This window comes from Bos javanicus, chromosome 21, assembly GCF_032452875.1.
Source record: "Bos javanicus breed banteng chromosome 21, ARS-OSU_banteng_1.0, whole genome shotgun sequence".
Classification (NCBI taxonomy): Eukaryota; Metazoa; Chordata; class Mammalia; order Artiodactyla; family Bovidae; genus Bos; species Bos javanicus.
The window spans coordinates 61,120,308-61,140,888 of NC_083888.1; the positions used below are offsets into that span (position 1 = coordinate 61,120,308).

At 44.1% G+C, this 20,581-nt stretch overlaps 1 long non-coding RNA gene across 1 annotated transcript; it reads left to right on the forward strand.

Annotated features, from left to right (window-relative positions):
• Nucleotides 1-208: 208 nt before the first annotated feature.
• On the forward strand, nucleotides 209-19,891 carry LOC133233993 (uncharacterized). The gene is made up of 3 exons (XR_009731945.1): nucleotides 209-506; nucleotides 4,251-4,327; nucleotides 19,416-19,891. It is a non-coding gene; the product is annotated as an uncharacterized LOC133233993 (long non-coding RNA).
• The last annotated feature ends 690 nt before the right edge of the window (nucleotides 19,892-20,581 follow it).

Here is a 20,581-nt window from a genome sequence, read left to right on the forward strand (position 1 = left end):
GAGCAGGCTTGATGAAGAGACACACTTCTGCTGCCTCTTAGGGCTGTGGGTACCAGAGGTGTTCAGCACCTGTGTTTGATGCCAGTTCAGGGTCTTTATTCAGGTTCCAGTTTGGAAGACGTTATGGGACAAGTGGCCAGGGGAAACAGGTAGGCCCCCCAGGAAATGTGTGTTGAGTAGAACAAGAGCCGAGTGGGTGGGGCTGGATTATGATGGGGATAAGTGGGTGTGCCTTGCGGTCTGCAGTGGCAGAGATGAAGTGATGGCGTGGGGAGTCATGTGGGAGGTTCCAATAGTTCCAGAAGGACCTGGGAAAGGGTGAAGTTGGGCTGAAGGAGCACAGTGACGACACCAGTTCTGGCCTAGCCAGGAAAGACCACGATCCCTTGGCCTGGGTTGTGAGCAGTGACAGCCAGTACAAATGCCCAGGGATGGAGCCAGACAGAATGTCCTCAGGGCATGCACCTGCCAAGGACCAGCCTGAGCCCCTCTTCATGTCCCCAGAGGTGATTTGGAGGACAGGAGGGAGGAGAAGAGGCCAGGAACAGGAAGGGAGGCCAAGTGAGGACTCTGCAAACTGATGCACAGTTGTGTAGTGCTCGCCTTGTCCTTCTGGACAGGGCGGCTCAGAATTAAATGAACAAATGAACAAATGCTGTCTGCACACCTGACTCTGAGCCCTTTGGCAGCGCTTGTCCATTTACTGCCAGGTGGGCTGCCTCGCCCATCGGCACATAAACCATTCTGAAATGGGGATCTCACCTGCTGCTTTATCAAGACCACCCACCACAGTCGGAAAATTCTAGGCTTCCTTCTGGGGTCTCTCCAGCTCTCAGATTCCTCTCAGATCTTTTCTCAGTGTGACTTACTCATCAGAGTCAGGAGAAAGTTACCAAAGGGGAAATTCCCAGATGTGGTTCTGAAAGGAGTGGTTGTCTTCCATTCTGGGCTCATCCAGCCCTGCGTCTCCCAAAGGCTGACCTTGGGGTTGGGGTGGGAAATCATGAGGCTTACACGCTCCATGTAAAGCAATGTGAGGAGTGAGCCACGGGTTTGGAGGTTAACCAGGCTGAGGGCACGGAACGGAATGATTCTCCAGTGGAAGAACTGCCATCTCCTAATGAAGAAGATTTGTTTTTGAAGGAACTGGGCTGGCCACAAAGCAAAACTTGCACTCACTCACTCCTTTCCAAAAGCAAGGATGGGATCCTGACAAGTCTGAAGAATGCCAGTATCAACTCCACTGCTCAGTGGACCCCTGCAGTTTTTACTGAGCCCTCACTTTCTGCCCAGCAAGTGCTTCAGGTTAACAGGCATGGGCGAGCCATCATGGTTCCTATCCCCAGGAAATCTACAAATCTGCTTGGTGTGAGTCTAAATAGTGAACGACTTTAACTAAAATACTGTGGGAGGATCCATGTGATCCCAGAACCGGCTCCTGACTGTTTTACTGTCTTGTCTTTATCCATCTCCTCTGCAATCTTCTCATGTCCTACCAAGTGCTCAAGAAGTGTTTGTGGAAGGAACCAGAACCAGGAAGAGAGAGCCAGGGCTGGGGGCCCACCGAGAAGAAGAGGCAGGGGCACTGTCTTCATGTCTTTAAACTTTGCAGGAAGCTTGAGGATACTTAGGTTTCAATGTATACTTTCTGGAAAATCACAGGAATCATGGGAAACTCCAGCACAGCCAACATCTCATTTACATCACGGCATGTTCCTGCCTCTAAAACACAGGGGATTTCAATTCCAAGTTGTCATCTTCCTTCTCCAAGCCTGGGTGGGAAGCAGCTCCTTGGGGATTGTGTTGGAGGAGGCTGTGTGTTGCTGAGAATCTCATCGGGCAGGTTGGAAACTATCCTTTTCTCAGCTGCCTGCTCATGGAATGTGGCTGGGGCTTCCCCAGCCTTTTGTGTCTGCTGTGGCATCTGACAGTTGAACTTGTTTTTTGGCTGAGTTCACCATGGCTGTCTCCCAGGCAGGCCCATCTTGGGACCAGGGGTGACAGAGAGCGGATGGATGTTGAGGTGGTAAGCTGTGCTCTGTACACAGAACGTGGCCACACCTCCACTCGCTGTGCCCAGACCTGAGACAATGCAGGTGAACCCCAGTGACTTGAAATCTACATGGGCTCATCTTTCAATTGACAATAGAAGGAATTTATGAACTGGCCCTTCCCACTGCTTAAAATAACCAGAAACCATTTGACGTACCTCGAGTTGAAAGCCTTGTTGCTTACACACTAACAGCATTCTTAGTGGGTACTAGGGGTGTGTGTGTGTGTGTGTGTGTGTGTGGTGGTGGTGGTGGTGATGGTGAACATGTGAGCATACATCTGACTCCCAATCTTTGTGTACAGTTGGACCCAATCAGATGCCTTTTTATGTTTATTTTTCCTTTAATTTTCTGGCCAGTTAGTGTTCATAGCTCTCTCTGCAAAATATGGACGTATTCCCTGAAACCCTAAATTACCCAAGAAAGTAAGGTGTGAGTTTAGGTTATGGTGGGGGCAGGCACTCCCTGGGTGACCAGTTGTCTGTGTGTGTAGCACGTGGTAAGCTTTGAGTAACAGCCTGCTGAGTGAATGAATGAATAACAATTGAGGACAAGATACATGCTCATAATTCTATGGTCTCTACTGACTATTTGCAGCTTGGAATGGAGTCTTCTCATCTGTTGTGTTGAATTTTGCATTCTGCTTTCCTTCTAATACTATATCATAAAACTTCTTTCCAGCTTTCCATTCTAGAAGGCTTTATGTAGGCCTTGGTAACGTGGTAACTATTATCTTTGGTGAAAGTATAATATTCTGTGATGGGGAAGTGACATATTTAGGCAAGGATTTCTGGATTTGGCAGGATTTAGAATCTTTTCAAGTCTCAGTGATAGTCAATTCTAAAATGAACAACCTAGTGCCTATAGCTTTTTTTTTCAGTAGAATTTATCATTTTGAAAGGTTTTCATTTTCTCAGGGGTGGAATTAAGCTTTGCTCCATTTTGCCGAACTCCTTTTCCTAAGGGCATTTCCAACCAACCTTGACCCCAGTCACCTGCTCTATGTCTTACCCAGATAGAGTCTCATTAAGTTCAGCCACTGGAGTGTGAGGGGGCTGGCACAGTTCTGTAAATAAATTAAAATCTGTGCAACTGTAGAGTTATAACAAGTGAATTTTAGGGTATGTAAACTGTACCTCAATCAAGCTATGGATAAAAAAATATATATAGAAAAAAAAGAATCCTTCTTAAGTGCCTACACCTGTGGAAATACTTTAGCGTTGGTTGTGTCCGCCATCCAACTTGATTTAGTTGGGATGTCCCTGCAGAGGGGGGTACAGGAGAGCAGCCAGGCCCCGGGGCAAGAGAGCCAGAAGAGCTGGGCCTTCATCCATGGTTCCACTGGTGAACACTGGGCCTTTACTATGTCGCAGGTAGAGTTCTGGGCACTTGAGATGCATAAATGAATGAAACAGACCATGAGCTCTGCCCTTGAGGTGCTTATCATCCAGTGAACAAATATTCAGTGTCCTCAACAATGTCCATTCTTCCCAACCAGATGCGTAAGCCCCCCCCACTCCCCAAAGTAGGAGTAGAGATTCAAGTCTCTCCTTCTGCCCTCCATGGATTCAAATAGAAGGCTCTGCTTTCCATGTATCTATGCCTACCTTGAAAAATACCCCATAACCATAACAGAAAAGGATATTTAGAAAAGAATATTTAACTTTGTCACTTTGCTGCACAGCATAAATTATTGTAACATTGTTAATCAACTATACTTCAATTAAAAAAAAAAACTTAGCAACTGTTTGGTTTTTTTAAATCTATGCTTCTGTGGGTCAGGAATGTAGTCAGGGCTCAGCTGACCACAGGGCAATTGCTCCATGAAGTGTTGGGTGGGAGGTCCCCTGGTGGTAGTCAGCTGGTGGACAAGCTGCTTTGGAGGGTGTATGGTATCTGCTACCTCAACGGGAAGCCTGAGCTCAGCTAGACCCTGGTCTCTCCATGGAGTCTTTATTTGTCATGTGGTAGCTCCGGGTGCTGGAGGGAAAGTTCAGAAGCTGCTGGTCGGGGAAGGCCTGAGCTTGGACACCAGCTGAGCATCACTTCTGCCATATTTTATTGGTCCAAGTCATCAGAGGGGCTGCTCTGATTCAAGGGGAGTGGATGTAGAACACACCTGTCCACAGCAGAAAGGACCGAGAAATTGGTGCCATCTTCAACCCATCTTTAATTTTCTTGGCTCTTCTTCAATATCAGGAATGATGATCTGGAATTCAATCTGGGAACTCCTCATCTCTGTGAAGACCCTCCCTGTCTCAGCTTAGGCTGAGTATGTAAGTATATATACTTATATATATAGTATATAAGGTAAAAATTATATATGTTTATAAGTAAGTAGTATAAGTATATAAGTAAATACAGTCTATAAGGTAAAAATTAAACATCTTCCTTGGACCCTTTCTGTGTACCTTTCTGAGCTTTTCCCACCGTGAATCACTGAGAACCACACATATTCTTCCAATGGCTCAGCGTTCACACAGTGTTCACAAAGGACTATATATCACTACACTTTAAAACAGATATCATGATGCTATGCATACTGTTCTGTAACTTGCATTTTTCCACTTAATAATGCATCAAGGTCTAAAATGAACTTTAAAAAAAAAAGTATTATTTGAGAAGACTTATGAAATGAACACAGCACCTGGATTCACCCCACTATCGGGGTACTTGCAGAGCAGGGTCGGATTGGTGTGGATGGTCCGCACATCTGGACTGGTGAGACTTTCCAAGCAGCCTAGCCACAGAGCCCCCGAGTCTCGCTGAATCTCCTAATGACTCAACTCAAGATGCGTGCTCTTCATTCCTTGTGAAATTCTTGACTGCGCATGCAAACTCAACCATTAGGTCAACTGGAATCATAAAATCCATGTTCACATCCTGGCCATTTACTAGCTGTGTGTCCTTGGTCACGTTTACTTCTCTCTCCTTGCTTCTCAGGTTTTTCCATCGGCAAAATGAGGCTGAGAGTCCTTCTTCTGCCCGCCTCTGAGGGATTTGAGGGAGAATCAAAAAAGACAAATGCAGGGAATTCCCTGGCAGTTCAGTGGTTAGAATTGCACCCTTTCACTGCCATAGGCCTGGGTTAATTCCCTGATGGGGGAATTAAGATCCCATAAGCTTACAGAATCCCATGGACAGAGGAGCCTGGTGGGCTATAGTCCACAAGGTTACGAAGAGTCAGACAGACACGACTGAAGTGATTAAGCAGCAGCAGCAGCAAGCCTCATGGAGTGACCAATAATATAACAAAAGACAAATGCAGGTGGAGTCAAGTCTATGCATTGTAATTGCTGGGTTAGTGTGTTTTGGGTCTCTATTGCCCAAAGCACCCTGTGAGCTGATGGCAGATGACAGGGCGTCTAGAAAGGATGTGCAAAAGGTCCTTCTGATGCAAACAGGTCAGAGCAAATGAAACAAGGAAAAAGTCATGAAGATGTGTGTGTCCAAAGACACAAAACACATGAGACAAAAGAAAAACACATGAAATGCTACCCATTGTTGTAGATGCCTACAGCATGCACAGTTGCTCAGTCAGGTCCAATTCTTTGTGATACCAAGGACTGTAGCCGTCCAGGCTCCTCTGTCCATGGGATTCTGCAGGCAGTACTGGAGTGGGTTGTCATGCCCTCCTCCAGGGGATACTCCTGACCCAGGGATCGAACCTGTGCCTCTTTTTTTTTGTGATTGGCAATAAGTTCTTTGACTGCTTGTTTGGCTTTGTTTTGTTTTTTTTTTTTACATTTTTTTAAAAATTTTATTTTATTTTTAAACTTTACAATATTGTGTTAGTTTTGCCAAATACTGAAATGAATCCGCCACAGGTATACATGTGTTCCCCATCCTGAACCCTCCTCCCTCCTCCCTCCCCATACCATCCCTCTGGGTCATCCCAGTGTACCAGCCCCAAGCATCCAGTATCGTGCATTGAACCTGGACTGGTGACTCGTTTCATACATGATATTATACATGCTTCAATGCCATTCTCCCAAATCTTCCCACCCTCTCCCTCTCCCACAGAGTCCATAAGACTGTTCTATACATCAGTGTCTCTTTTGCTGTCTCGTACACAGGGTTATTGTTACCATCTTTCTAAATTCCATATATATGCGTTAGTATACTGTATTGGTGTTTTTCTTTCTGGCTTACTTCACTCTGTATAATAGGCTCCAGTTTCATCTACCTCATTAGAACTGATTCAAATGTATTCTTTTTAATGGCTGAGTAATACTCCATTGTGTATATGTACCACCGCTTTCTTATCCATTCATCTGCTGATGGACATCTAGGTTGCTTCCATGTCCTGGCTATTATAAACAGTGCTGCGATGAACATTGGGGTACACGTGTCTCTTTCCCTTCTGGTTTCCTCAGTGTGTATGCCCATCAGTGGGATTGCTGGATCATAAGGTAGTTTTATTTCCAGTTTTTTAAGGAATCTCCACACTGTTCTCCATAGTGGCTGTACTAGTTTGCATTCCCACCAGCAGTGTAAGAGGGTTCCCTTTTCTCCACACCCTCTCCAGCATTTATTGCTTGTAGACTTTTGGATCGGAGCCCTTCTGACTGGAGTGAAATGGTACCTCATTGTGGTTTTGATTTGCATTTCTCTGATAATGAGTGATGTTGAGCATCTTTTCATGTGTTTGTTAGCCATCTGTATGTCTTCTTTGGAGAAATGTCTATTTAGTTCTTTGGCCCATTTTTTGATTGGGTCATTTATTTTTCTGGAGTTGAGCTGTAGAAGTTGCTTGTATATTTTTGAGATTAGTTGTTTGTCAGTTGCTTCATTTGCTATTATTTTCTCCCATTCTGAAGGCTGCCTTTTCACCTTGCTAATAGTTTCCTTTGTTGTGCAGAAGCTTTTAAGTTTAATTAGGTCCCATTTGTTTATTTTTGCTTTTATTTCCAATATTCTGGGAGGTGGGTCATAGAGGATCCTGCTGTGATGTATGTCGGAGAGTGTTTTGCCTATGTTCTCCTCTAGGAGTTTTACAGTTTCTGGTCTTATGTTTAGATCTTTAATCCATTTTGAGTTTATTTTTGTGTATGGTGTTAGAAAGTGTTCTAGTTTCATTCTTTTACAAGTGGTTTTACAGTTTTCCCAGCACCACTTGTTAAAGAGATTGTCTTTAATCCATTGTATATTCTTGCTTCCTTTGTCAAAGATAAGGTGTCCATATGTGCGTGGATTTATCTCTGGGCTTTCTATTTTGTTCCACTGATCTATATTTCTTTGTGCCAGTACCATACTGTCTTGATAACTGTGGCTTTGTAGTAGAGCCTGAAGTCGGGTAGGTTGATTCCTCCAGTTCCATTCTTCTTTCTCAAGATCGCTTTGGCTATTTGAGGTTTTTTGTATTTCCATACAAATTGTGAAATTATTTGTTCTAGCTCTGTGAAGAATACTGTTGGTAGCTTGATAGGGATTGCATTGAATCTATAAATTGCTTTGGGTAATATACTCATTTTCACTATATTGATTCTTCCAATCCATGAACATGGTATACTCCTCCATCTATTAGTGTCCTCTTTGATTTCTTTCACCAGTGTTTTATAGTTTTCTATATATAGGTCTTTAGTTTCTTTAGGTAGATATATTCCTAAGTATTTTATTCTTTCCGTTGCAATGGTGAATGGAATTGTTTCCTTAATTTCTCTTTCTGTTTTCTCATTATTAGTGTATAGGAATGCAAGAGATTTCCGTGTGTTGATTTTATATCCTGCAACTTTACTATAATCATTGATTAGTTCTAGTAATTTTCTGGTGGAGTCTTTAGGGTTTTCTATGTAGAGGATCATGTCATCTGCAAACAGTGAGAGTTTTACTTCTTCTTTTCCAATTTGGATTCCTTTTATTTCTTTTTCTGCTCTGATTGCTGTGGCCAAAACTTCCAAAACTATGTCGAATAGTAATGGTGAAAGTGGGCATCCTTGTCTTGTTCCTGACTTTAGAGGAAATGCTTTCAATTTTTCACCATTGAGGATAATGTTTGCTGTGGGTTTGTCATATATAGCTTTTATTATGTTGAGGTATGTTCCTTCTATTCCTGCTTTCTGGAGGGTTTTTTTTTTTTTTATCATAAATGGATGTTGAATTTTGTCAAAGGCTTTCTCTGCATCTATTGAGATAATCATATGGTTTTTATTTTTCAATTTGTTAATGTGGTGTATTACATTGATTGATTTGAGGATATTGAAGAATCCTTGCATCCCTGGGATAAAGCCCACTTGGTCATGGTGTATGATCTTTTTAATGTGTTGTTGGATTCTGATTGCTAGAATTTTGTTAAGGATTTTTGCATCTATGTTCATCAGTGATATTGGCCTGTAGTTTTCTTTTTTTGTGGGATCCTTGTCAGGTTTTGGTACTAGGGTGATGGTGGCCTCATATAATGAGTTTGGAAGTTTACCTTCCTCTGCAATTTTCTGGAAGAGTTTGAGCAGGATAGGTGTTAGCCCTTCTCTAAATTTTTGGTAGAATTCAGCTGTGAAGCCATCTGGACCTGGGCTTTTGTTTGCTGGAAGATTTTTGCTTACAGTTTCAATTTCCGTGCTTGTGATGGGTCTGTTAAGATTTTCTATTTCTTCCTGGTCCAGTTTTGGAAAGTTGTACTTTTCTAAGAATTTGTCCATTTCTTCCACGTTGTCCATTTTATTGGCATATAATTGCTGATAGTAGTCTCTTATGATCCTTTGTATTTCTGTGTTGTCTGTTGTGATCTCTCCATTTTCATTTCTAATTTTATTGATTTGATTTTTCTCCCTTTGTTTCTTGATGAGTCTGGCTAATGGTTTGTCAATTTTATTTATCCTTTCAAAGAACCAGCTTTTGGCTTTGTTGATTTTTGCTATGGTCTCTTTTGTTTCTTTTGCATTTATTTCTGCCCTAATTTTTAAGATTTCTTTCCTTCTACTAACCCTGGGGTTCTTCATTTCTTCCTTTTCTAGTTGCTTTAGGTATAGAGTTAGGTTATTTATTTGACTTTTTTCTTGTTTCTTGAGGTATGCCTGTATTGCTATGAACTTTCCCTTTAGGACTGCTTTTACAGTGTCCCACAGGTTTTGGGTTGTTGTGTTTTCATTTTCATTAGTTTCTATGCAAATTTTGATTTCTTTTTTGATTTCATCTGTGATTTGTTGGTTATTCAGCAGCGTGTTGTTCAACTTCCATATGTTGGAATTTTTAATAGTTTTTCTCCTGTAATTGAGATCTAATCTTACTGCATTGTGGTCAGAAAAGATGCTTGGAATGATTTCCATTATTTTGAATTTACCAAGGCTAGCTTTATGGCCCAGGATGTGATCTATCCTGGAGAAGGTTCCATGTGCACTTGAGAAAAAGGTGAAATTCATTGTTTTGGGATGAGATGTCCTATAGATATCAACTAGGTGTAACTGGTCTATTGTATCATTTAACGTTTGTGTTTCCTTGTTAATTTTCTGTTTAGTTGATCTATCCATAGGTGTGAGTGGGGTATTAAAGTCTCCCACTATTATTGTGTTATTGTTAATTTCTCCTTTCATACTTGTCAGCATTTGTCTTACATATTGCGGTGCTCCTGTGTTGGGTGCATATATATTTATAATTGTTATATCTTCTTCTTGGATTGATCATTTGATCATTATGTAGTGACCGTCTTTGTCTCTTTTCACAGCCTTTGTTTTAAAGTCTATTTTATCTGATATGAGTATTGCTACTCCTGCTTTTTTTTGGTCCCTATTTGCATGGAAAATCTTTTTCCAGCCCTTCACTTTCAGTCTGTATGTGTCCCCTGTTTTGAGGTGGGTCTCTTGTAGACAGCACATGTAGGGGTCTTGTTTTTGTATCCATTCAGCCAGTCTTTGTCTTTTGGTTGGGGAATTCAACCCATTTACGTTTAAGGTAATTATCGATAAGTATGATCCCGTTGCCATTTCCTTTATTGTTTTGGGTTCGAATTTATACACCGTTTTTGTGTTTCCTGTCTAGAGAATATCCTTTAGTATTTGTTGGAGAGCTGGTTTGGTGGTGCAGAATTCTCTCAGCTTTTGCTTGTCTGAGAAGCTTTTGGTTTCTCCTTCATATTTGAATGAGATCCTTGCTGGGTACAATAATCTGGGCTGTAGGTTATTTTCTTTCATCACTTTAAGTATGTCTTGCCATTCCCTCCTGGCTTGAAGAGTTTCTATTGAAAGATCAGCTGTTATCCTTATGGGAATTCCCTTGTGTGTTATTTGTTTTTTTCCCTTGCTGCTTTTAATATTTGTTCTTTGTGTTTGATCTTTGTTAATTTGATTACTATGTGTCTTGGGGTGTTTCACCTTGGGTTTATCCTGTTTGGGACTCTCTGGGTTTTTTGGACTTAAGTGATTATTTCCTTCCCCATTTTAGGGAAGTTTTCAACTATTATCTCCTCAAGTATTTTCTCATGGTCTTTCTTTTTGTCTTCTTCTTCTGGGACCCCTATGATTCTAATGTTGTAGTGTTTAATATTGTCCTGGAGGTCTCTGAGATTGTCCTCATTTCTTTTAATTTGTTTTTCTTTTTTCCTCTCTGATTCATTTATTTCTACCATTCTATCTTCTAATTCACTAATCCTATCTTCTGCCTCTGTTATTCTACTATTTGTTGCCTCCAGAGTGTTTTTAATTTCGTTTATTGCATTATTCATTATATATTGACTCTTTTTTATTTCTTCTAGGTCCTTGTTAAACCTTTCTTGCATCTTCTCAATCCTTGTCTCCAGGCTATTTATCTGTGATTCCATTTGATTTCAAGATTTTGGATCAATTTCACTATCATTATTCGGAATTCTTTATCAGGTAGACTCCCTATCTCTTCCTCTTTTGTTTGGTTTGGTGGGCATTTATCCTGTTCCTTTATCTGCTGGGTATTCCTCTGTCTCTTCATCTTGTTTAAATTGCTGAGTTTGGGGTGTCCTTTCTGTATTCTGGCAGTTTGTGGAGTTCTCTTTATTGTGGCATTTCCTTGCTGTGTGTGGGTTTGTACAGGTGGCTTGTCAAGGTTTCCTGGTTAGGGAAGCTTGTGTCAGTGTTCTGGTGGGTGGAGCTGTATTTCTTCTCTCTGGAGTGCAATGAAGTGTCCAGTAATGAGTTATGAGATGTCTATGGTTTTGGGGTGACTTTCGGCAGCCTGTATCTTGGAGCTCAGGGCTGTGTTCCTTTGTTGCTGGAGAATTTGCTTAGTATGTCTTGCCCTGGAACTTGTTTGCCCTTGTGTGGTGCTTGGTTTCAGTGTAGTTATGGAGGTGTTTGATGGGCTCCTGTCAATTAATGTTCCTTGGAGTCAGGAGTTCCCTGGAGTCAGGGTTTGGACTTAAGCCTCCTGCTTCCAGTTATCGGTCTTGTTTTTACAGTAGTTTCAAAACTTCTTCTTCTATACAGCACCATTGATAAAACATCTACATTAAAGATGAAAAGTTTCTCTACCGTGAGGGTCACCCAGAGAGGTTCACAGTATTACATGGAGAAGAGGGAGGAGGGAGTTAGAAGTGACTCAAATGAGATCAGGTGGAATCAATAGAGGAGAGAGTGGGCTAGCCAGTGATCACTTCCTTATGTGCACTCCACAACTGGACCACTCAGAGATGTTCATAGAGTTATACAGAGAAGAGAAGAAGGAGGAAGGAGACAGAGGTGGCCAGGAGGATAAAAGGGGGAATGAAAAGGAGGGAGACAGATCCAGCCAGTAATCAGTTCCCTAAGTGTTCACCGTCTGGAACACACAGAAATTCACAGAGTTGGGTAGAGTAGAGAGGGGTTAGGGAGGAGACACAGGCGACCTGGTGGCGAAAAAGGAGAGTCCAAAGGGAGAGAGAGCAGTTAAGCCAGTAATCTCGCTCCCTAGTGAAAAATGGGTACTGAAGATTGGGTTCTTAAAGGTACAGAATTGGTAACAGATATATAAAAGCAAAAATCAAAAATCTAGAGTAGAGTTTGGAATTTCAAAAATATGATGTTAAAGAAAAGAAGAAAGGAAAGAAAGAGAAAAAACGAACAAACAAAAACAAACAAGGTCACGAAAATTATAAAGAAAATATAGGTACAAAATTGATAACTAATACCAAAAAGCAAAAGTTAAAAATCTAGAGTAGAGTTTGGAATTTCAAAAATACAATGTTAAAAAAAAGAAGAAGAAAAAGAAAGAGAGAAAACAAACAAACAAAAACAAAGTCACAAAAATTATAAAGAAAATAGTTACAAAATTGATAACAAATACCAAAAAGCATAAATTAAAAATCTAGGGTAGAGTTTGGAATTTCAGATATACAATGTTATATAAAAGAAGAAGAGAAAGAAACAGAGGGGAAAAAAAAGTCACAGAAATTATTTAAAAAAACTATAGGTACACAATTGATAACAAATACCAAAAAGCTAATATTAAAAATCTAGAGTAGAGTTTGGAATTTCAAAAATACGATGTTAAAGAAAAGAAGAAGAAAAAAAAAAACAAGGTCAAAAAAATTATAAAAAATGTATATATGAAGTTTGCGTTAAAAAAATAGGGTCTCTTTTTTTTGCAAAGTAATAGGTTATAAAAGTGAAAATTAAAGGAATAATAGAGGACGTAAATTTTTTTTTTTAATTAAAAAAAAAGAAAGAAAAAATGATCGTAAAAATAGTAAAAATATATCTAGGACTTTCTCTGGTTTTGTTGTGAGTATTGTGGGTTCAGTCCATTTTTGGCTAGTTCCTTGGTCTGACTTATATTTCTCAAGATCTGTAGGCCTCTTCCTATGTAGTTGGTACTAACCACAGGGTTTTAATCTATTGCCTGTAGCTTCCAAGGCGGTTCCCTCTGTTATAGCTTCTTCTGTTTGCTGGTCTCTTCAGTGTCTGGTTTCTGCCCTGACACAAAGGGTACGGTGGAGGACACTTTTTTTTTTTTTTCTTTTTAGGCTCACTTGTTCAGTCGCGCTGTGGGGAGGGAGGGATGCTGCAAACAAGTAACACTGGCGTGTGCTCGCAGTGCCTCAGCCACACTGGGTCTGCCCCTGCTCACGGTGCGTGTAGCCTCCCTGCCACACTGCTCAGGCTCTAGGTTGCTCCACGGGGAACCATCCGTGGCCAGTCCTGGGCTGCCTGCACCTCCCGGGTCTAAGCCGCTCAGGTTCTGGCACTCAGGTAGTCCTCAGAGGCGCAGACTCAGTTGGGCCTGCATTTTGTGCCCTTCCCAGGTCCACGCAGCTCAGGTGATGAGGTGTTTGGCAAGCGCAATTGCTGCGACTTATCGCCTCCCCGCCACTCCGTTATCTAGGTGTACAACTGGTGCACCTTCTCAGGCAGATGTTGACCGTCCAGACCCCCAAGAAGTTTTAGTTAGCAAAGGAGCCTGCTTACAGTTTTATAGATAATGTCTCTCTGGGGCTGCGATTGCCCCCTTCCGGCTCTGGCTGCCTGTCACCGGAGGGGGATGGTCTGCAGCTGGCTATCTCTGTTCAGTCCTTTGTTCCGTGCGCAGGCCTGGCGGTGTCTTAGGTTAGGGCTGGCTTTTCACGTGGTAGATATCCCACAGTCTGGTTTGCTAGCCCAAATTATTTCGCTCAGATAGTGCTCAGGGTATTCAGGCCAGATTCTTACTCTATGCGATGCAGCCCGCGCCGCGCCTCCCTGCCCAGCCCCCACTTGCTAGTGGCGTGTGCAGGTGTCTGCGCTACTTCTCCACTGGGGAAGTTACCGTAGGGCTCACAATCTGTGGGTTTTAATTGTTTATTTATTTTTCGTCCCTGTTATGTTGCCCTCTGTGCTTCCAAGGCTCGGCACAGATTCGGCAGTGAGAAGGTTTCCTGGTGTTTGAAACTTCTCTCTTTTTAAGACTCCCTTCCCGGGACGGAACTCTGTCCCTCCCTCTTTTGTCTCTTTTTTTGTCTTTTATATTTTTTCCTACCTCCTTTCGAAGACTTGGGTTGCTTTTCTGGGTGCCTGATGTCCTCTGCCAGCATTCAGAAGTTGTTTTGTGGAATTTACTCGGCGTTTAAATGTTCTTTTGATGAATTTGTGGGGGAGAAAGTGTTCTCCTCGTCCTACTCCTCTGCCAGCCTAGCTCCTGCCCCCCCCCCACCTCCCCCGCCCCGAACCTGTGCCTCTTATGTCTCCTACATTGGCAGGCAGGTTCTTTTCTGCTAGTGCCACCTGGGAACACTTGCCAGACTAGAACTCTCTTTTAATCCTTTTCCTGCAGACAGCAGTAGCAGAGGGAATCTTAAAAACCTCCATGTAACAATAACAGCAGTGCAATATCATGATTTACAGGAAAAACGCATATTTGGCCATTCAGATATGCAAATATATAGTAGAAATACATATTCGATCTTTGTCCACAGTTTCTGACTCACAGCTTCTAAAAACCTTGGAATTTCCTTAGTGGTGGGATATTTTGTCTTTTGTTCTGTTACTGAACTCTTTGGGGAAGGTGGCTTTTGGATCCCACTGTGGCGTGGGCACTGGTTTCCAAGAGAACCAACGAGATGATTAGAAGGATGGAATTTCAGCCCCCCTCCAGGAAAGGGGCTGGAGGTGGAATCAATCACTGCTGCTGCTGCTAAGTTGCTTCAGTCGTGGCTGACTCTGTGTGACCCCATAGATGGCAGCCCACCAAGCTCCCTCGTCCCTGGGATTCTCCAGGCAAGAACACTGGAGTGGGTTGCCATTTCCTTCTCCAATGCATGAAAGTGAAAAGTGAAAGTGAAGTTGCTCAGTCGTGTCCAACTCTTAGTGACCCCATGGACTGTAGCCTACCAGGCTCCTCTGTTCATGGGATTCTCCAGGTAAGAGTACTGGAGTGGGGTGCCACTGCCTTCTCTGAGAATCAATCACTAAGGGCCAGTGATTTAATCAATCATGACTATGTGGAGAAAACTCCATGCTGCTGCTGCTGCTAAGTCGCTTCAGTCATGCCTGACTCTGTGCGACCCCATAGATGGCAGCCCACCAGGCTCCCCTGTCCCTGGGATTCTCCAGGCAAGAACACTGAAAACTCCATAAAACCCCAAAAGAATGGGTTCAGAGTGCTTGCATGTGAGGACAGGGAGTGGGCAGGGGTCTGGGAGAGAGCACGGAAGCTCACGTACTTTCCCCATACACCCCCAATCCCATGCATCTCTGCATATGGTTGTGGATTTGAATCTTTTTAACATCCTTTGTAATAAATCCATAACCTAGTGAGTAAATGGGTTTTCCTGAGTTCTGCAAACCTTTCCAGGGAGTCAACTGAACTCAAGGAGAGGAAATCGTGGAACTTCTGACTTACAGCCAGTTGATCAGAAGTACAGGTAAAATATGGGTTTTTGACTGGTATCTGAAGAGAAGTTCAGGCTTGTGGGACTGAGTACTCTGATTCCATCTCTGGGTACATAGTGTCAGAGTTGAGTTGAATTCTTACACACCCTGCTGGGGTCCAAGAATTGCTTGCTGGTGTGGGAAAGACTACACACACACACACACACACACACTGGAATTGAGTCCAAGATCCCTTTTTATAAATAAGCCAACACATGCTGAGTCCACTTACTAGAAGGCAGGCTCTACCCTAAGTTCTTCACACAGTTAACACTATGAGGCATACATGACTCAGAAACACCAGCCACAGCTATTTGTTTTGTTCAGCACTGGGGAAGAGATGCTCAGGGAAGGCCTCTCTGGGGGCGGTCCAGCCCCTGGGAGGGCTAGTAGCTGGAGAAAACACTTAATTGACAAAGGGGCTGTGCAAAGGCCCTGAGGCAGGAGCATGCTGAAAAATCAGACACGAAAAGTCACTTGCCTTGGAAGACTGAATAATGACCCCAAAGATGTCACAGCCTGAGCTCTGGGACTTGGAGATTTTTGTCACTTAATACGGTAAAAGGGGCATAAAAGATGTGATTAAGTTAAGGCTCTCTAGATATGGGGAGATGACCTCAGCTTCTCACTTGGGCCCTACATGGAATCATAAGACAGAGTGAGACTTTTTAATTAATTAGTTGTTGGCCGCCCTGGGTCTTTGTTGCTGCACACAGGCTTTCTCTAGCTACAGCGAGCAGGGGCAGCTCTCTGGTTGCTGTGTGTGGGCTTCTCATTGAGGGGCTTCCCTGGTTGTGGAGCATGGTCTCTAGGTGCGAGGGACTGGGTAGCCATGGCCCATGAGCTTTGCTGCCCCTTGGCATGTGGCCTCTTCCCAGACCAGGGATTGAACCCATGTCCTCTGCATCGGCAGGCAGATTCGTAATGACTGGACCAGCAGGGAAGTCCAAGAGTGAGATTTTTCAAATTGAAGTATATTTGATGTATAATATATAAACTGCAGGTGTACAATATAGTGATTCACAGTTTTAAGAGGTTATACTTTTTTTTTCTTTCCGATTGGCACATAAACATCTATGTCTACAGGCCGTCTCCTCAATTTTCAAGTCACCGTCCTGTAACAGACTGCCATTCACTTCAGTGTCAAAGTGATTTTTCTAATGGAAAATGACCCCCGAGTTTAAATTCTCCGCCCTGCTTTTGCCTCTTCTCTGCTGCTCAGAGCTCCGGGAGCCAACCTGAGTGACCTGTGCTGTGAATTTTATCAAGGGTTTCCCTTCCCTCTGGGCTTCCCTGGTAGCTCAGATGGTAAAGTGTCTGCCTACAATGCAGGAGACCGGGGTTTGATCCCTGGGTTGGGAAGATCTCCTGGAGAAGAAAATGGCAACCCACTCCAGTATTCATGCCTGGAAAATCTCATGGACCGAGGAGCCTGGTGGGCTACAGTCCATGGGGTCGCAGAGTCGGACACGACTGAGCGACTTCACTTTCCCTTCCTTCTGGTCTTGGTTGGGTCTGGCCAGTGGGAGCTCTGGAGGACACAATAGGGGTGAGGGCACCGTTTCTCTGTCTCCCTCCTGTGTGTGGCCGGCGTGCTCTGCCCTCCGAAGGTCACAGCTTACAGGTGGCCTCACTCACGTCCTCCCGGCATCGAGTTTGAGAACCGCACCCTCCACCGGCCTTCAGGAGTTGGCTCCATTCTGAGCCCGAGTCCTGCCACGTACTGCTTGGTCTTTCTGCCTGCACTTTTCTAAGGAGTCTCTTAATCAAATGCTTTACAAATTAATCACTTAAGGGTCCACCTGCTTCCTGCCATGATCAGGATGATACCAAGCCCTGCCAGTGGCTCAGTGTTAGCTCCTTTCCAGAGCCCCCAAAGGTCGTGGAGGTTTAACCCCTGCCTGTTCCTCTAGCTTCATTCCTGGTCATCCTGCCCCCATCACTGTATTCATTCATACACTCTGCAAACGTTTCATGAACCCCAACTGTGTGCCTGGCGCTGTTCTAGGGTTGAGGATCTGACAGCGATGGAGCCAGGCACCGTCTCTGCATCCTGGGGCCCCAAGTCCCCACCCCTGATGACTCACATCTGTTTCCAGGTGCCTCACTGTCTGGCCTCCCCTCCCTGCTCTGCCGTCCCACCTTTGGCTGGAAGCACTCGTCGTGTCCACTGACGACCATCTTCCTCCTGGTGTGCTCTCCTTCTTCCTGAAGCCACTCAGCTCTCCAGAGGAAGGATCCTTTTGTCTCCCTGGAGCCCCACGAGCCCTGTGCTGAGTCTTTAGGTCCCTTGCTCTCTCTTGAGTGCTTATTGGCTTACGGGTCTCTTTAATCCCAAATTATGACCTCCTGATGGACAAGAGCACATCTGGGGCTTCTCTGAGACCCTGTGCCTACAGGGCCCAGCATCTAGCAAATACTTTGTGGAGATGCATGGACTCAGTGGACAAAATGTTAATACTCAGAATGGATCGGGGGTGTCTGCTCACCTTCACTGTGGCAGCCTGACAAGGGCAGGGCAAGGCTTCCATCCTAGTTTTCAGCGGGGAACACAGCAGGCAAGGGCCGGGGAATGACTCTCCTGGTTCGTCTGCTTGGAAAGAGGCAGATCAGAGGCACAGATTCAGGCACCTGAGAACAAAGGCTGAGCGCCTGTCTCCATCCTTCCTGGCAGCGTCTCCCTTCTTGGAGGCAATATACACACTGAGACAGGCTTGTAATTGTTGTTGTTCAGTCGTTAAGTCGTGTCCGAGTCTTTGTGACCCCCATGGACTGCAGCACGCCAGTCTCCCCTGTCCTTCAGTATCTCCCGGAGCTTGCTCAAACTCATATCCGTTGAGTTGGTGAGGCTCTCTAACGATCTCATTCTCAGTCATCCCCTTCTCCTCCTGCCTTCAGTCTTTCCCAGCATCAGGATCTTTTCTAATGAGTCAGCTCTTGGCATCAGGTGGCCAAAGGATTGGAGCTTCAGCTTTAGCATCAATCCTTCCAATGAATATTCAGGGTTGATTTCCTTTAGGATTGACTGGTGTGATCTCCTTGTAGTCCAAGGGACTCTCAAGAGTCTTCTCCAGCACCACAGTTCAAAAGCATCCATTCTTACAGGAGTCGAAATAAATGTATTTTTTTTTTTATGATCCCAAGAGCAATACTGAGAAATCTGACTTAAGCGTATAGGAGTGGATGGGGCATTAGCTTCCGAGGGCTGCTGTCACAAAGCGCTATAAACTCAGTGGCTCAGACCACAGAACGTACACTGTCTCACAGGTCTGAGAGCAAGCCCCTCTGCAGGCTCTCGGGGAGCATGTGTTCCCCCCGCCTCCTCTCGCTTCAAATTTCTGGTAGTTTGTAGCTTGTGTCAGTTTTCCTCGGATCTTCACGCAGAGTTCTCCTTGTGGCCCCTGTCTGTATCCACATTTCTCCCTTTTATAGGGAAACCGGCCACATCGGATGAGGGTCCACCCTACTCCGGGTTGGCTCATCCAAATCTAACTAATTACACCTACAACCAGCCTATTTCCAAATGCCACTTCGGGAGTCCGGTGGGGCTAGGACTTCAACACATGAATTTATGGGGGGCACAATTTTACTCATAACGTTGAGTAAGAAGCAGAGTAGAAGAAGCTTCCTTTGCCCCCTCATGACCTTTGTCCCCTTCCAGCCAACCCCTCTAGGAAACAGTTGCTAGGAATGCCAGATTTTTCTGTGGTTCTCCAAACCTTGATGATAGCCCACACATACTCATATATTATGAGAAAAAAAATTAAGAAAAAAGACACATCTGAAAAAGAGGAAGACGGACTTCCCTGCCTTCTGATATAGGGGGATGTGGGTTTGATCCCTGGTTGCGGAGCTAAGATTCCACATACTTCTTCGACCAAAAAGCCAAAACATAGAACAGAAGCAAGGTGGTAACAAATTCAATAAAGACCTCAAAAATGGTCCACATTGAAAATTTTCAAAAACAAATTTAAAGTGGGAGGAAAAAAAAAAGAGAAACCCTTTAAAAATTAAAGCCTCCTTGTCCATGTTTTAATTTTTATTTTGTTTCTTTGTTGATTTGCTTTTCTTTCGTGGCCAGGGAGACAAGGGTGAGCTCTGTACGGGAGAGATTCAGAAACAAGTGTCTGGACTGTGAGACCTACTCTTCGGAGAGTTCAAGACTCACTGGCCCTTTCCACACTGATGCTCATTAAAATCTGCTAATTTTCGTCCATGCAGAAAAGGGAGGCCTGCCAGCCTCATGTCTCCTATTTTACAAAACCTTGAGCTCTGCAGTATGGCCGGCCCTGGGTTCGGCTGCCCAGAGATGGTCTTTGGGAGGGAGTGGAAGGCCTGATCCGGTCCTGCCGTGGACATGGGAGGCAGCTGGCCCCGGACCGAATAGCAGAGTGAAAAGGAATGCCTGTCCCTGGTATATCTCCTAGACGTTACTTTCGAGAGGCAAACAACGGGAGCAGAGCGAAGCCGTACATATGTTAAATTCACATCAGTAATAAAGATTAAGTAGAAGTTAATAGCATCCCAGTCATGCTTGTGGAGGTAATCTCCTTTCTGAAAATTCAAAATTAGATTTGGAGGATCGAAGCAAACAGGGGGTGAGACTTTGGCGTAATATTTTAATCAAATTGTCATGAGTGAGTGGATACAATTAAGAATTCTGTCAGTCACAGTGCCGAGGCCCTTTTGTTAGTCGGCGGTGGGAGGGGCCGGCAGGGCCAATGTGGGGAGAGATTAAACCTGACCTTTCCCAGGCTCTTCACTTCTGACCCTCTGAATGGGCTTTGCCTGTCAGATAGACGGCTGGTTTTTTAAAAAAAGGTATGTGTGTACATCTGGGTACACAGGTGCCCGTGTGTGTGTGCGTGCATTTGTACTTGTGTGTGCAAATGTGTGCACATCTGTATGTGAGCATGAGGGGGTGTGGGTGTGTATAGGTGGGGTGTGCACGGGTGCACACAAACGTGTGATACACCTATAAGTAAGCCTTTCAATCTTTTTCCTCTGCCCCCCTTTTTTTTGCAGCCACTACAAAGTGGTTTAGTGATAAAGAACTGAGCCACTCCTCCTGACAAGAAGGACACGTGGGTTCGATCCCCGGGTGGGGAAGATCCCCTGGAGAAGGGAATGACAACCCGCTGCAGTATTCTTGCCTGAGAAATTCCATGGGCAGAGGGACCTGATGGGCTACTGTCCATGGGGTCGCAGAGTCAGACACAACTTAGGGACTAAATAACGACATGCGTC